Genomic DNA, 12,991 nt, shown 5'->3' with positions numbered 1-12,991 from the left:
CAACGCCCAGATTCAAGGGTGGGGAAATAGACTCCATCTCCTGATGGCAGGAGCTGCAAAGTCACATTGAAAGGAACACGGATACAGGGATGGATAGAGAATTGGGGCTAGTTTTGCAATCTACTGCAGTACTCAAAAATATTCCCACAATATCTACCACATAGTGGGTACTTAGTAAGTATTTATTGACAGTGCTAAGATTTTCAATCACAATGTTTACAGACTTCATGCAATGCAATTAATTGGCAAAATTTTAGCCCTCACTCATAAGCTATCCATTACTACCTTCAGTTTCAGAATAGCAAATGAGGTCAGGAATACAGGCCTGTGCGAGGGGAAACCCCACTAAGGCTTCCCTGGGAAGAAGTTCAGCTGGCCCCAAACAGCCTTCTCTGAAGGGATCCAGAGCATCTTTAGAGAACTGGGTCCCCTAGGGACCTGGTCCAAACATGGTCACGTGGTTGGAACCAAACATCTCTACCTGTAAACAGAGAGAGACTTAGATGTTACTCAGGGCTCGAACACAGCCCCCGTTAAGCCTGATTGCCTTGCAAGCTGCCTGCCAGATAGGAAGCAATTTTGTGTGACGACAGAATTTTTATCTGGCTGTTTCCTGGAGGGTCTATCCCTCCACTGAGCAGAATAAATTCTCAGGGCACCTATGGAAGGGACACATCTTGTGGACAGAGCCCGCAGCTGAATTCCTATGACTGAGAGCCCTGATGGGGAACGCTTCCTATCAGAGAATTACTAGAATCAATCTCCAGGCCTGCTGTGGTTTGAAGTGTGTCCTCCCAAAAAGATATGTTGGAATCTTAACCCCAGTGCCTCAGATTGTGACCTTATAGAGATAATCAAATTAAAATGAGGGCAACAGCATAGACCCTAATCCAATATGACTGATATACTTGTAAAAGGGGTAAATTTGGTCACAGACAGACACACATAAAGGGAAGACAATGTGAAGGGGCACAGGGAGAAGAGGGCCATCTACAAGCCAAGGGTTGAGAGCTGGGACAGATCCTTCCCTCACAGCTCTCACCTTAATTTGTCAACCCTACTAACACCTAGTTTCAGACTTCGAGTCTCCAGAGCTGTGCGATAGTAAACTACTGTTGCTAAGCCACCCAGTCTGTGGTACTCTGTTACAAAACTAATACAGGGCCTTCAATCTCTCCTTTTCTATTCTGTTCTCCTCGTATTTACCCTTATCATACACCCCTTGAGGGGAAAGTATATTTAGGTAGAAATAAAACATGAAGTCTCAGGGACATGGATGAGCCAGACCCCTTGTATCATTCTTTGCCTCCCTGAGTCCTCCACCTGGGGCCACACCTCTGCCTGGAGCTAAGTTACCAATAGCCAGGAGCTCAAGGGCACTCCAAGTTACTGCCACCCTAAACAGAAGAGCAGTTCACCCCAGCCCCTCTTCCAGAAAGTTCAGCCTGGAGCCCCCCTCTAGATACTACAGGGTTTGCAAAGATGATCAAGAAATAGTCAGTTCCCTCAAGATGCTTGCAGTTTGCCATGGGGAATAAGATTCATATAAAAAGTAACTATAATAAAGTGTTTCTCAAGCTTCAGCCGTTGCCATACCACTTTCTGGATATTTGCTATATCTGAGCCCCACCCAGCAGTGAGCTTGAGTCATTTATATGGACTCAGAGTGTCCATATGAGTCCTGCACATCTTTTTCCAACTCTGCATTTAGTGGCATCCTGTAGGTTATTGGAAACAAGCATGGTGAGAGAATTTACAGCATGGAAACCAGCACACACTACAAATCAGGACTTTTTGGTGGGGGGGAAGATACAGCTTACTTCCTTTTTCCTTTAAATTGACTCACTTTTTAACTTAAGAATGTTTATTTTATAGCCATGACATGGAAGCAACCTAAATGTCCATTGACAGATGAACGGATAAGGAAGATGTGGTATATACATACGGAATACTGCTCAGCCATAAAAAGAATGAAATACTGCCATTTGCAGCAACATGGATGGACCTAGAGATTACCATACTAAGTGAAGTAAGTCAGACAGAGAAAGACAAATATCATATGGTATCATTTATATGTGGAATCTAAACGAATGTTACAAATTAACTTATTTACAAAACGGAAATAGACTCACAGACCTAGAAAACAAATTATGGTTACCAAAGGGGAAGAGGGGGGAGGGAGGGATAAATTAGGAGTTTGGGATTAACAGATACACACTGTTATATATAAAATAGATAGAGCTACCATATGATCCAGCAATCCCACTGCTGGGCATACTTCTGGAGAAAACCATAATTCGAAAGGATGCATGCACCCTGATGTTCATTGCAGCACTATTTACAAAAGCCAGGACATGGAAGCAACCTAAATATCCATCAACAGATGAATGGATAAAGAAGATGTGGTACATATATACAGTGGAATATTACTCAGCCATAAAAAGGAATGAAATAATGCCATTTGCAGCAACATGGATGGACCTAGAGACTGTCATACAGAGTGAAGTAAGTCAGAGAGAGAAAGACAAATACCATATAATATCGCTTATATATGGAATCTAGAAAAATGGTACAGATGAACTTATTTGCAAAGCAGAAATAGAGTCACAGATGTAGAAAACAAACTTACGGTTACCAAGAGGGGAAAGTGGGGGGTGGGATGAATTAGGAGATTGGGATTGACATATACACACTACTATATATAAAATAGATAACGAATAAGGACCTACTGTATAGCACAGGGAACTCTACTCAATGCTCTGTGGTGACCTAAATGAGAAGGGAATCTAAGAAAGAGTATATATATGTATATGTATAACTGATTCACTTTGCTGTACGGCAGAAACTAACACAACTAAAGCAACTATACTCCAATAAAAATTAATGAAAATAAAATAAAATAGATAAACAACAAGGACCTACTGTATAGCACAGGAACTATGTTCAATATCTTATAATAACCTATAATGGAAAAGGATCTGAAAAAGAATATATATATATGAATCATTTTGCTGTACACCTGAAACTAGCACAACATTGTAAATCAACTATACTTCAATTTTTTTAAATGTTTATTTTAAAAGGAAACTTTGTATCATTACTGCAAATGGAAACCAGTATCATTTGCCATAGATAGAAAGTAACCTTAAAAATAAACACTAAGTGAATTATATCTCAATAAAAGTGGAAAACATTAAAAAATATAATTAAAATGAATCAATGTTATTAAATTATAGCAAATTATTGTTGCCTGCTAAAGGCCTGCTTCTGGGGATGTTCTCTTTGTTATAAAAGGAGTCTAGCAAGTGTTAGGGAGATTGTAAAGCATACCAGCACCTTGGTTAATTCAAAATGATTGAACAAGATTTGAAAAGTCAATAACTCTCACATCAGTGCTCCTGGAGCTCTAAGAATCAGCTCCTTGGGAAAGACTGTTGTATTGAAACAAAGAGAAATTTGAGTTCAGCAGGTACCAAGTAAAGAGTTTCAAGGACAGGCTGCTCCCAGTGTGCCCACCAACTGCAGGAAAAAAATGATAACTTGAATAAATCTTAAAGGATGGGCTGCATTTCAATAGGCAGAGAGGAGCAAGAAGGGGGTGAGAGTGGGAAAGGAGAAGAGGAGAGAAGACAATTCCCGGATGAGGACTCAGCTTGAACAAAGGCTTAGAAGTCAGGGAGCACAGAGAGCATTCCTGAGGCTTGGGGTGGGAGGTAAGGAAGCAGTGGCAATAGTAGGAAAGGGTGCACTGAGCTGTCCGTGAGAGCCTTTGCTGCCAGAATGATGAGGGGGTACTTGATTTCGATTTACTGGGTGTTTCAGTTAGCTCCTGCTTTGCAACAAACCTCCCTGAGAGTTAGTGGCTTACAACCACAAATGTGTATTATTTCTCTCAATTCTGTAGGTCAGCTGGGCAGTTCCATCTGAACTGGCTTGGCTGGTCTCTGCAGTCAGCTGGCACCTGGCTGAGGCTGGCTGGTCTAGGACAGCTTCACTCCTGTGTCTGGCAGTAGGCAGGCTGTGGGTTGAGGGGCCTCTGCTCCAGAGGGGCCTCTGCTCTGGTCTCTTATCTCCCAGGGGGCCAGCCCAGGCTAAAAAGCAAACACACAGCAAAAGCACTTTTTAAGCCTCTGCTAGTGGCACAGATTTTCTATTATCCGATTAACCAAAACATGGCCAAGCCTGGAGTCAATACGGACACCAAGGGCACCAAGGGTGTGATTACAGGGAGGAGTAAACATATTGGGACCATAACTGCATCAGTCTCCCACAGTAGATAATGGAAGAGCTCTGAAAGCCTTTGAGCAAGGGAGTGGTGTGATTATGGAAGCATTATGGGAGGAAGGAACAGAGCATGGGATTATTTGAAACAATAATGATAACAATAACAATGATGGTTTATACCTAAAATGTCAGTTTTTCCACCAAGCACCCTATTTTATCTATTCAGTCTTTACATACATACATACATTCTTACATACATACACACACACACGCGCACACACACACACACACCCCCCACATCTGTTAGTAGCCCCATTTTAAAGATGAGGAAACCAAGCCATGGAGAAGTTAAAGAGCTTGTCAAAGGTCATGCAGCTACTAAGTGGTAGAATTAGGATTCAATTTCGGGTAGCCTAACTCCATATCTGGCACGTATAAACACTGCACTGTCGACTGAAAAAAATGCAGTACCTAAAAGTTGAGAGTTATGTTTTATTCGGTGGACATTCTTAGGACTTCAAACCCAGGAGACAGCATCTCAAATAATGCTGAGAGACTGCTCTGAAGAGGAAGCAGGGATGCCAGAACATATGGAAGTTTTTGCAATAAAACCAGGTAGTCAGAACATTAAAGATCACTGTTAATAAAAGAAAACCAGATATCTCAAGTTAAGGAATTTAGCACTTTCCTATGTATGGAAAGATGCAAGAGCCTGGGCTCACTGAAATCATTCCTTTGATAAGCACTACAGCTATCTGGGGCTGGTAGCCTGTGTTTTCTCATCCTGAGTTTCCTTCTGTGAACCGTTGGGGTGGCTGCAGCAGCTGACTGCTAGATGGGCTTGGCAGTGGGCAGCCCCTTTGTCTCCATCCTGAGTTCCCTCAGGGCGGCTGTATTGTAATGGCTTGATGGCTGCAACATCCTTTGTTTACTGATATGGTAGTCAATATTTTCGTTCTCAAAACCATGGAAGGACCCATGAGAAAGCCCTTTTGGTGGTCTGTGTGAGGAAGACGGGGCCAAATTTAGGGAAGTTGTAAAGGGGACAAAAAAAGGACAGATTCAGAGATGCTTCTGAGATAGACTCTGCAGCACTTGGAAAGTGATGTAGGGATGAAGGAGGAAAGTGTTTGGGAGAGGTGTCAGGTGTGGGGGACTAGGCTGTGCCCTGCACAGGATTAAAGTACCAGGAGGGGGACTTACCTGGCGGTCCAGTGGTTAGGACTCCACACTTCCACTTCAGGGGGCACAGTTTCGATCCCTGGTTGGGGAACTAAGATCCTGCATGCCCCGTAGTGCAGCCAAAAAAAAAAGAGAAAAAGGTACCAGGAGGACTTGCTGGTCTAGGGTGAATAAAGAGGAGGAGGATTTAGGGGATGTTGGGAAGGATGTTAAGGGGATGTCCGTTTGGGGCCGTCCAACAAAGTCTTGGAAGTAGGGGTCAGGAGACCCAGAGGGCTGGAGGTCAAGGCTACAGTTTCATAGGTCAGAGGCCCTGGTTGAAAGCATGTGAGAGGAGGATCCTCAGAGAGCAGGGAGGGGTGGGCACAGTGAGAAGTGGCAAGGTCTGAGGATGAAGACTAGAGGAACATCTGAAGGTGGACGCTGAGGGTGAGAGAAGAGAAGTCAGCCGGCCAGAGAGGGCAGAGTGGGCTGCCAAAATGTGTGGGTCTGGAGAGCTTCCATGGAGACTTGGGCAGCAGAGCCAGGTGCTGCAGGGAGGTGAAGAGGGGAGGAACCGAGGAAAACCATTGGCTCTGGTAATTTGCAAGTTGTTGATGAACACTGCTAGGGGCAGGACCAGACAGCTATAACAAAACAACAGGAATAACAACACATGGCACTTAGTATGCATCAGGCACCATTCTAAGCATTTTACACATATTTACTCATTTACTCCTTACAATAGCCCTTGTCATCCTCCCCCTCCCCTACTCCCAGCCTCCTGAGTAATCCTCAGACTCTAAGCACAGTGGAAATAAGATATGACTGCTTTGATCCTTTCCCTGAGCAGAGTTTTTCGTGGGCACATCCTCTCTCTTCCAAGCCTTTCTGGGTACAGAAATCCCTTTGGATCCTCCTGTGAAGACAGTGTTTTCCCCTATAAGGACCCCCCAACCAGGATATCTCTGTGCTCATCACAATGGACTATCTCAGTCTGGGTGAACCTCTCATTTACTTCTACTGTCTTTGAACTCTGCCCCAGAAATACATGCATCCTATTAAATTTTCAGATGCTCGAAAAACACTAAAAGCTCTTTAAAGGCAATGACTGGGACTTATTCCTCCTCGAATCTCTCTTTGATGCCCAGCACAGTACTTGCATCTAGAACTAAATCAGTGTTTTCAAATTTATAGGTCAATAGTCATCAGCAGGTTGAGAAGCCAATTTAGTAACTGTATTAGTTATCTATTGATGCATAACAAATTACCCAAAATTCAGTGGCTAAAACAACGTTTATCGTATCGTGGTTTCTATGGGTCAAGAATCTGGGCATGGCTTAGCTGGATCCCTCGGCTCTGATTCTCTCACTGTCTCTCACTGTCTCTGGAGGCTTGACTGGGAAGAATCCTCTTTTTTAAAATTAATTAATTAAGTAGTTAATTTTCGCTGCGCTGGGTCTTAGTTGCGGTACGCAGGATCTTTGTTGCGGCATGCAGGATCTAGTTCCCCGACCAGGGATTGAACCCGGGTTCCCTGCATTGGGAGCACAGAGTCTTACCCACTAGACCATCGGGGAAGTCCCAGAATCCTCTTAATCCTGTTGGACTAAGACCTCAAATCCTCAGAAGTTGTTGGCAAGAACCTCCCTCTGTTCTTTGCTATGTGGCCTTTCCATAGCACATCCCTCAACATAGCAGCTTGCTTTATCTAAGCAAGCCAGTAAGAGGGCAAGAGGGAGTGTCAGCAAGAGAGAGTGCTAGCAAGACAGAAGTCGCAGTCTTTCTTAACCTAATCCTGGAAGTGACATCTCATCATGTTTGCTGTTTTCTGTTCATTAGATGCAGGTCATTTGGTCCAGCCCACACTCAAAGGGAGGGGATTACATAGCGTATGAATATCAGGGGGTTGGAAACATTGCGAGCCTTTTCAGAAACTGCCAACCACAGTGGGTAATACCAACATTTCTTATGAATAGAATAGAATAGAATACAACAGGGAGAGTCACATGTGGTAAGGGTATTATTTAACAAAACTTTTGTTTCCGTCTTATACATATGTATGAACGTACTGAGTCATGATATAAGTGTGGGATTTTTAAACTGTAAATCAATGTCAAAAATGCTTATGAGCCACTGTACTAGGTGATGGCTTGGTTCTCTCAGCATTTTTTTAAATTGAAGTATGGAAATAGAATTACAGATATAGAAAACAAACTTATGGTTACTAGGGAGTGAGGGGGTGTGGGTAGGGATAAATTGGAAGATTGGGATTGACATATACACACTGCTATATATAAAATACTATGCCCCAATAAAATTTTAAAAAATAAATAAATGAATAAATAAACTGAAATATAGTTGATTTACAATGTTGTGTTAGTTTCAGGTATACAGTAAAGTGATTCAGTTATACATATATATATTCTTTTTCAGATTCTTTTCCATTATAGGTAATATATATGTATGTGTGTTATAGATGTCGAATGTAGTTCCCTGTGCTATAAAGTAGGTCCTTGTTGTTTATCTATTTTATATATAGTAGGGTGTATCTGTTAATCCTAAGCTCCAAATTTACCCCTTCCCTCCTTCAGCATTTCTTAAATTTCAGCTTTATAGAATTATATATGATATATAAAATTGTAAGATATTTAAAGCATACATCGTAGTGACTTGGTATAGATATACATTGTGAAAGGTTTCCCCCATCTAGTTAATTAACACATCCATTACCTCACATATTTATTCTCTTCTTTTTTATGTGTGAGAACATTGAAGTTCAATTCTCTTAACAAGTTTTAATTTTACAATACAGTATTATCAACTAAAATCACGATGGTTTACGTTAGATCCCCACCTTTCAACGTTTTGAGTCAATGTGTATAAATGTTCAGTGAACATTAGGTGAAATGATGGATGGACAGTTGGGCAAGTGGGTGGATGGATGAGTGAATAAATGGATTGATGGGTGGATTGCTATATGGGTAGATGGATAGATAGATGGATGTTTACTGCTCTTCCAAGGTGATTTATCAGGTCAAACTAGCCCAGAATAAATTCTCACTGATCCAAATTCCTATACCATTTACTGCAAGTTTGTTTGTTTGTTTGTTTATTTTAATGTTCCTAAGGGGGCTATATTTTTTTAATTATTTAAAAATATTTTAATATTTATTTAGTTATTTGGCTGCTCAAGGTCTTAGCTGTTGCATGGGCATACGGGATCTTCGATGCAGCATGCAGGCTCTTTTTAGTTGTGGCATGTGGGTTCTTAGTTGTGGCATGCAGGATCTAGTTCCCTGACCAGGGATTGAACCCAGGCCCCCTGCACTGGGAGCACGGAGTCTTAATCACTGGACCACCAGGGAAGTCCCTTCTGCAAGTTTATATAGCACATATAATAACAACTAACATATAGAGATGTTTTATTCTGATATTTAACTAATTCTTCTAACAAATATTGTATTTCATGTACACTTTGCCCCAAGTACTGTACTAGGTGTTGTGGATACAGTATTTAGCAAAAGAAACACGGTCCCTGCTTTCCTGGAGTGTTTAATTTGGTATTAGAGACAGACACTAAAAGAACACACAGGGACTTCCCTGATGGCGCAGTGGTTAAGAATCCACCTGCCAATGCAGGGGATGTGGGTTCGTGCCCTGGTCCAGGAAGATCCCACATGCCGCGGAGTGGCTGGGCCCGTGAGCCATGGCCGCTGAGCCTGCGCGTCCAGAGCCTGTGCTCCGCAACGGGAGAGGCCACAACAATGAGAGGCCCACGTACCGCAAAAAAAAAAAAAAAAAAAGAGTTCAGCATGTCCAATGCTGTGTTTGAGACGTGGGAGACACATCCACCGGGGTGTCAATAACAATGTCAACACCTGCCTCTGTTGGGTCACCTCGTGCCAGACTGGGAGCCACACTTCACATGCATCTTCTTACTGGCTCCAGAAAAGACCACTGTGCAGTAACTTCCAGTGTTATCTCCATTTTAAGGATGTGAAAATTGAGGACAGAGATGAAATGACTTGCCCAGAGTCACATGGCTTGTACCTGGCAGAGTCAGGGATTCAAACCCTGTCCACCAGACTCCATCCACAAGGGTGTCAATTCCCCAAGCTACCCCTGGGAATGAGTTGGGGGAGGAGGTAGAAGTTCGGGAGGGGCCTTTAAGGCCTACACCCCTACTTAATTCTCATATCCCCTCCCACAGTGCCCTCAGAGAAGACAGCACCCCCAGCAGGCTTGTCCCAACCTGTCTGTGGATTCAGATATGTCTGGGCCTGTCTGCCTGAGAGCTTTGTGGGCTGAGTCTCTGTGGGGCTATTGGCATAAGGGATCAGAGAGCCTCATGGGAAAGTGCTGCCCAGAGGGAAGAGTACAGCAACATGCTTAAGCCCAAGCACGATGGGTCACCCAGAAAAGAGGGACAGTTTAAAAATATTTTAAATAATGTTTTTTCCCCCTAACTACAAAAATATTACTTGCCGAGTGCAGAAAATTTGCAAAACACTCACACACATACACAAAATACAATGGAAAAAAATCACCTATAACCCTATCTCTCAAAGAGAGATAACCTCTGTTATCATTTGGATGCATGCCCTTCCAGTCTCATATTTACATATATGATCACTTTGTACACATGGTTTAGAGCCCTGCTCGTTTATTGCCATAGGAAGAATTCCTAGCAGTGAATTCCTAGCAATTAGGACGGAACAAGCATATATTTAAGTTTTTTAATGAAAATGCTATGACTCCTGGCAGGGCTGAGACTAAGCAAAGGTACCAAAGGTTCCCAAGATACAAAATTTAAGGAGGGCTCATGTGCCACAGCCGCAGAAAGCCAAACTCTGACAGCAGGTATTTGCAGCAAAGTAAGTGTTTATTTGCAGGATGCCCAGCAAGGGAGTGGGAGACAAGTCTCAGATCCACTCCAGCTTGGTCTTTGAGTTAGGGATGTTTTAAGGGGGAAGAACAAAGGGGCTGGGATTAATCACCTTGTGACATTTCTTAATCATCGTTTCGGGAATCAGGATGTCTCTGGTTTACAGTTCTTGGCCAGGTGGTCCATGGCTCAGGGGTCTGTGAGCTCATCTTGCCTTGGAGAAACAGCCTGAGTTTATACGTCAATGATTTCTACAACAGCAATTTTAGTACATTAACGATGTTATCGGCAGCAGCAATCTTAGTCATCTGACTCTGGTTAATGGGTGTTCAGTTAGCACAGGATTGAGGTTAGAGGGGACAAGAAAGGGATTGAGTTCAGAGGAGACAAGCAAGGGAATCAAGTTTTGGATAGAGAGATTAATCATAAACTCGGGAAGGGGACTCAGTTTTAGGGGGACTCAGTTTCAGTCAGTTCCGTAGCACTCTCTTTTGCATCCCGTGGCCAGGACTTGGTCCTGGTCACACCTAATTGCAAGGGAGGCTGGAAAATGTAGTCCATGTCTGAGTGTTCATGTGCCCAGCTAAAGCTTGTGAATTTTATTGCTAAAAAGAAGGGGAAAATGGACACTGGGGAACGATTAGTGATCTCTGCCCAAGGGAGGGATTTGGGGTAGGGTTTCCTACATTTTAACAGGTAGAGATTAAGCCAAAGAAATAAATCTTGTTTTTCGTGCTCAAACTACTGGGGTCCAGGAAAATATGATTTAAAGATTTTGTGTCCAGAGTCTAATTATGAAGGGTTGAGACTAACTGTGGAAGTATCCTCTACATGGCACAGGGCTGCAGACCCTACCTGCTTAGGAAGTGTTTATTGATCAACCATTCATTTATCAGCAGGCCAGGGAATCATTAATTCATCCATTCTCTTCATACTTTCTTGTAGATCAGCTTGTCTTGCCTCTGACTCCCCAGGATGTTGTTTGATGCTATCGGTTGCTATTCCAACATCCACGCCCTTCTTTTTTCTCATCAATAGAATCCACTTTTGTTTGGGGCAGCAATATGCCAACTACACACTCGCTTTCTGTGCCTCTCTTGAAACCAGGGGAAACCTTGTGTCATGGCCTGGTCAACAGTATCAGTTTCCTAGAGCTGCCATAACAAGGTACCATGGACTGGGTGGCTTAAACAATGGAAGTTTATTGTCTCACAGTTCTGGAGACTACAAGTCTGAAATCAAGTTGTCTGATTTCCAGAAGGAAATCTGGTTCCTTCTGAGGGCCGGGAGGGAAGGATCTACTTCCGTCTCTCTCCTTGGCCTGTAGATGGCCATCTTCTCCCAATGTATCTTTACATTGCCTTCCCTTTGTGCCTTCCCTCTGTGTCCAAGTTTCCCCTTTTTACAGGGACACCCTATTGGATTAGAACCCACCCTAATGACCTCATTTTAACTTGCTTGCCTCTTTAAAGATACAATCTTCAGGGAATTCCCTGGCAGTCCAGTGGTTAGGACTCTGCGCTTTCACGGCTGAGGGCTCAGGTTTGATCCCCGGTCGGTGAACGAAGATCCCACATACCAATGCAGTGCGGCCAAAAAAAAAAAAAAAAAAGATACAATCATCAAATGAGGTCACATTCTGAGGTACTGGGAGTTAGGACTCCAACATATATTTTCTTGGGAGGACACAATTCCACTCATAACACTAATGAAATAAAAACAGAAGTCAGCTGGGGGTATTTGGGCAAGTGTTTACTTTCCTGATACAATGAGACAACTTTCTTCCTGCCTTGAATGTAAATGTAATAGCTGCAGCCTTGGGTGCCATCTTCTGACCATGACAGAGGGACCCTGAATCAACTCCAGCAACCTCAGAGCTCTGGGCATCTTATTACGTGGCTTTCATTCAGGCTTTTGAGGAGAGGTTTTTGGGGGGTTTTTTTGTTTGTTTTTTTGCGGTACGTGGGCCTCTCACTGTTGTGTCCTCTCCCGTTGCGGAGCACAGGCTCCAGACGCGCAGGCTCATCGGCCATGGCTCACGGGCCCAGCCGCTCCGCGGCATGTGGAATCTTCCCGGACCGGGGCACGAACCCGTGTCCCCTGCATCGGCAGGCGGACTCTCAACCACTGCGCCACCAGGGAAGCCCCAGAGGAGAATTTTTTATTACCTGCAGCTGAATGCATTCTTAACTGGTCCACCATCTCCCTGGACTGTCTTTAGCTCATCTGCACTTGTTAGGGGACCTTCAGAATCTTATATAAGAACATCCCACTCATCTGTCTTCTGATGTCTTATTCTAAAGTTCATGTAACTTCCAGAGCAACGGCAAGACACAGGCACACAGAGTCTTTACTGAAATGCCTGAGAAGCCTGGGCTTTGAAGAGACACGCTATTGGAATGCAGTGGACCTCATAGCTAAAGGCTGAGCCGGAGGAGAATTAGAAACAGGATGGTGATTGGGGTGAATGAGAAAGGGAAGTGAGAAAAGAGGCAAAAAGCAGATGGGTTTAGTAATGCTTCCTACTGAGGAGACTAGGGAAGGTGGATTTACTAGGATCGGTGAGAGGGGAGAACCTAGAGGAAGTCCCAAGGGAATTTCCTCCATTGCCTACATACAATAATGTAAAATCATAGGCTACATGAAAACTTGAGAATATCAGGTTCAGGTAGAGCAAACTCAGATGTTTCTGGGGTCCAGGCAGTAGCATGAGTGAGT

The sequence above is a fragment of the Aethalodelphis obliquidens genome, unplaced genomic scaffold (genome assembly GCF_003676395.1).
Source record: "Aethalodelphis obliquidens isolate GAN/ISIS:26980383/991018 unplaced genomic scaffold, ASM367639v1 scaffold37, whole genome shotgun sequence".
NCBI lineage: Eukaryota > Metazoa > Chordata > Mammalia > Artiodactyla > Delphinidae > Aethalodelphis > Aethalodelphis obliquidens.
Note: the sequence above shows the minus strand (reverse complement) of the source record.